The sequence below is a fragment of the Hemiscyllium ocellatum genome, chromosome 9, assembly GCF_020745735.1.
Source record: "Hemiscyllium ocellatum isolate sHemOce1 chromosome 9, sHemOce1.pat.X.cur, whole genome shotgun sequence".
Lineage (NCBI taxonomy): Eukaryota > Metazoa > Chordata > Chondrichthyes > Orectolobiformes > Hemiscylliidae > Hemiscyllium > Hemiscyllium ocellatum.
The window spans coordinates 63,561,491-63,566,524 of NC_083409.1; positions in this window are offsets into that span (position 1 = coordinate 63,561,491).

The window sequence follows — 5,034 nt, forward strand, 5'->3', positions numbered from 1 at the left end:
GCTGGTTGGCTAGCAAATGAATTCTGATTTGTAAAGGTTTTGCCATTGAGAATGCACCAGTCAGGTGACAATTAACTGCTAAGCTTTGTTTAAATTTTAAGCCAGACAGTTGACCCTGGTCAACGCATTCCCCTGAGATATAGACCAGAGAATGGATGTCATCTGCCTTGCTGAGTTGAAATATATACACTTTGTGTATGTCTTCTTTCCATGTACAAAGAACAGTACCCTGCATATTAATTGCATCATAACGTAGTATATGAACTACTGTATAGTTCACAAATGTGCCATACTGTGAGCCCAGATGATAATCTTAAATTGGTCGTCAGCATAATTTTCAGCTCACTCAGAATTATTTAGCAAAATGTTGTCCAACTTTAGAATCTAATGTAGGACACTATGTTTTGATATTTGCAAGCATTGGCTGATTGGGTATGCCCATTATGTTGTTTGTTGTAAAAGGCAAAGGGATTTATTGTTTGATATGACCTACTAGTTTGATATGACCTACCAGTCTTTGGGCTGTACTTGGTATCACACTGGCATTGAATTTTAAATGCAACATTCTTCATTTGTGTGATAAGCAGAACCTATTTTTGGCTTTAAGGCAGCATCCTGTTAGTGACAAACACTACTAGTATTGCTACTGTGTGTCTGTTTGTTTTAATATTTATAAATGTATAGATTTATATTTTCATGTATGATTAAATATTTTCATACTTAATTATGAAGCTTTATCGTGTTATAATATGAGCTTTATAAGATTGTTGTGTTTGGATGATATATTTAATTTAAAGCAAAATAGAGGTGTTATTTGCCCTGTTCTGATGTCTACCTGACAGAAAGCTTGAATGATTTGATCATTAGAGATCAAAGGAATTCCAAATTGTTCTCTTGGGAAGAAGGATATTTACACTTAGGGAAAATGACAGTAGCCTAGGTGTGCTAACAGTGGATAGAATGTGAGTCATCAAACTCAGGATAATTGTTAATGATATTCCAAACAGTTGTACTTTAAACTGTCCATTTATTTCCAAGGTAGCAAAGTGGGCTTTTAAGGAGAGCTAACCAGTATTTTTACCTGGATATATGACATATGCAATTCACCTTGCCATCAGATATAGATGGGAAAGGAAGGGTCTTTCTGAAAACTCACAGCCATGGTTAGTTTGTTAGGATTCAAAAGAGGAAGGTCAGCAATGACTGGCAAGATGCCGTGTTCGGTCCTGCAGGAATGGGGTAGAACTCAAACTTAGATTGAAAACACTGCATTCATAAAGAGTAAAATATCAGGTTGGAAGATTTATCTAGTTTGTGCTAGAGGAACAATCTCTCAGGAAAACACCTCACTAAGAAAGACAGTTCTGAGTTTAAAAGTTCGCAGGTTGAGAAAGTAAAGGAACAGAAAATAAATTTGTGAGAACTTCAGACCGGCTCTCAGAGAATTGAAGGCCTGCCTAAAGGTCCCTGTAAATTATCTCTATTGAGTGTGTTTCTGTGTACTAAAAGAAAATTAAATTAAAATAGTAAATAAAAACTGAAAGACCTTCCTTGGAACACCTTCCTTGGTGTTCCAAGGAAGGTCACCAGACCTAAACGTTAATTTCTCTTCATAGATGCTGTCAGATCTGCTGAATTTTTCTAGCAACTCTGATTTTGTTTCTGATCTGCAGTCCTTTCAGCTTTTATTTTGTATTTATCTCACTGCCAGATCTCTTCTTGGCATGGTCAACCTGAAGAAGTTCTGCTCCTCCCTCCAAAGGGATTTCCATTCCAATCTTTTTTCTTGTCCACTGACATTAAACTCACTGTCACTCCTGGTGTTTGACCAGATATTTGCTAAAACTTATTTCCACAGCCACATCATATTCCTCAGTGACTGCCTCCAGCTCAGACTCACACCATGTATATTCCAATTCATGTTTCATCCCTTGTGCTTTGAATCAACCCAGGATCGCAGGAATCTTTGCCACGTTCTACATTCCACAGACAGCTGCTCTTGCTGCACGCTGAGATCCACACTCAGTGCCATGCAGCATCACATGCACCCTCTCAACAGCTGTCTCCAACAACATTGCATCATGCTGGCACAGGGTTGCGCAGTTCCACTTCATCCTCTGGCTCATTCGCCGTGCTAATGAGAATCTTTTTCTTTTCCTTTCAGACATTAAGGCACGCAAGATGCAACAACTCAGGACCATCCATGGCCCTTTGGAACCTTCCTCCCCTCCCCTTCCATTTGACTCCATCCCCTCTCCCAAACCCCACCTCCTCCTGTCAGGTGATCACAGTCCATCCTAAACTTCCACTCTCCGATACTGAACCTTCTGTACTTAGCAAAGGTCTCCCTTTTATCTCTTTGCATCCCCACCTTACTGAATTTTGGGCACAATATTGGTCACCTGGATTTCTCTGTACCCCCCCCCCACTCAATCCAACCTGTTTCTCTCCAACCTGACTACACTTCGTGCACTTAGATCCAACCCTGATTTTGTTATTAAGCCTGCCAATAAAGGTAGTGCCATTGTAGTCTGGTGTTCTGACCTTTACATTGCAGAGGCTAAGTGCCAGTTTGCAGATTCTTCCTCCTATCTCCTCCTGGACTATGACCCCATCATAGCACATCAAGTCTTTTTCTCTACTACAGTCACTGACTGCATTTCGTCTGGTGATCCTGCCCCCACTGCCTCCAAGCTCATAGTCCTCCAGCCCTGTATAGCTCACTTCTACTCTCTTCTCAAAATCCACAAACATACCCTTTATTTCTGAATGCCCCTGCCCCACAGAACTCACCTCTTCCTACCTTGACACACTCTTTTCTCCCCAGTCCAGTCCCTGCCTACTTATATCCACAATTCTTCTAAGACTTTATGCTAGATTCAGAATTTCCAGTTTGCATTCTCCAGGCACCTCTTCTTTACCATGGCCATGCAATCCCGTTACATGCCGAGCCCCCACCAGGATGGTCTCAGGGCTCTCCACTTCTTCCTGAAACAAAGGCCTGAACCATCCCCCCACCACCATCCTCCTCCACTTGGGCAAGCTCGACCTCACCCTTAACAACTTCTCTTTTACAAAACAAAGTATTTATTTAATAATACATTTGAACAATCAATAGCATGTAGGTATATACAATATTTTGGCAAGGTAATTCTTATATTTTGACCAAGCTATAGTGACGGAATGGCAATATAGTTCTCAGCTATGATGGTATGTGGTACAGAAAGAATGTTGCAAATGATGGTACTCCAATGCATCTGTTGCCCTTCTCCTTCTATGCAGTACTGGTCAGAGTTTTGGGACATTGTGCAGTGCATCTTGTAGATGGTACACACTGCTGCTACTATGGACATGTGGTGGGAGAAGTGAATGCTTAAAATTGTCAACAGGGCACCAGTCAAATGAATTACTTGTGGTATTAATCTTTTGATGATGTTAGAATTACACTCATCTATGTGAGTGGGGAATATTCCATCACACACCTGAATTATGCCTTGTTGTTTGTGAGAGTGCTTTAGAGAGTCTCTGAATTCCCAGCTTCTGACCTTCTCTTGTAGTCACAGTTTTGATCAGTTTCTTGTCAATGGTAATCCTCAAGATGTTGATGTTCATTTGCCAGTTGTACAATTCTGGCCCCTTGAGCATCTTTTATTTTTGTTTGATTCAAGCTTTGGCATTAGGTGACAGGATCTGAACCCTTGAAGTTTCTAAATAAATATCTCCACCTTTCCTCATTCATTACAATGCTCCGACCTGTTGACCAATTATTTTGGTCTGCAATCCTAATATTTCCTTATATAGCTCATTCCTCCTGCAAAGCATATTGGGACTTGTTAAAATATTAATATAGTTCCTCAAATGCAAGTTATTTTTGTTGGCGCTCTGGGGCAGGGTAAACTTTGGAGATGTGAATTTTGAAAGGGCTATCTAATCAGATGAACATTCTGGCAAAAACCTATTGTGAAAGGCCGTCTAGTGCAAAAGTAATGTTATGAGTGGGAGTGAGGGCAGATATGACTAATAGAAAGGTTGAAGTCAGCACTGGGAGCTGGCCAAAGTTGCTGTTGAAGCATAGGTGCATATTCTGGAAATAATTACATATTATTAATAGAAAGATAGCTTAAAACATAAGTTCTCGGTAGAGTTAAATTCCGGTTATGAGTAAAATGACTTGAATGGGTCATGAAGACTGGAAATCTGCTCAGAGCCAAGTTTAAAGTCTGTCTGAACATTTGAGGTAGGTGGACTGGTGTTAATGAAATACCCTCCAGTGATACAAGCACAGCTGTAGGTATGATTCAGATCCATGCCACTTGTAAATATTAAAAAATACGACTGTTATGCCACCTAGGTGAAAGTAGAATAATGGTACACAAAGGGATAGATCTTAGCGTGCCAGAGGTGTGGGGTGAAATGCTGATAGTGGGGCCATATCGGTGAAAATGGGTTTTGGGGTGAGTGAAAGATATGGAAGATGGTGTTCAGGCCCAAAAATGATTGAACTTGATATTGAGTCCTGATGGTTGCAGGGTTCCCAAGCAGAAAATGAGGCGCTGTATTTCCAGCTTGAGCTGAGCTTTTCTGGAGTATTACATCAAGCCTGAGATAGTAATAACTGCGTGGAAAGTGCAGTGGGGATGTGGGGTGGTGTTAGGAGTGGACCAGGCTGTCCTGGAAGGCACAGTTCCTGAAAATGCTGATAGAGAAAAGGAGGTGAATATGTGTCTTGTTGGTGGCATCCCACTGGAGGTGATGGAAATGGAGGCTTATCGTGCTTTCTGCACGGATGCTGGTGGGTAGACAATAAGGAACAGAGCTGTAGGAGAGAAGAAATGAGGTGAGGGCAGAAGTGCTGGAAATGTGTCGGAAAGGGCCGAAAAACTGTAAAACACAAGCTTATTGCAGCCATCCCCAAACATAGTGACATTGACTGTCTCAAAGATGGCGGTGCCAGCCGCTCCTTCACCGCCAAATAGTCACAGTCGCTAGTTAGCATGCGCGTTGATCGCGGGGTATGTTGGGTAGAGGGAATCT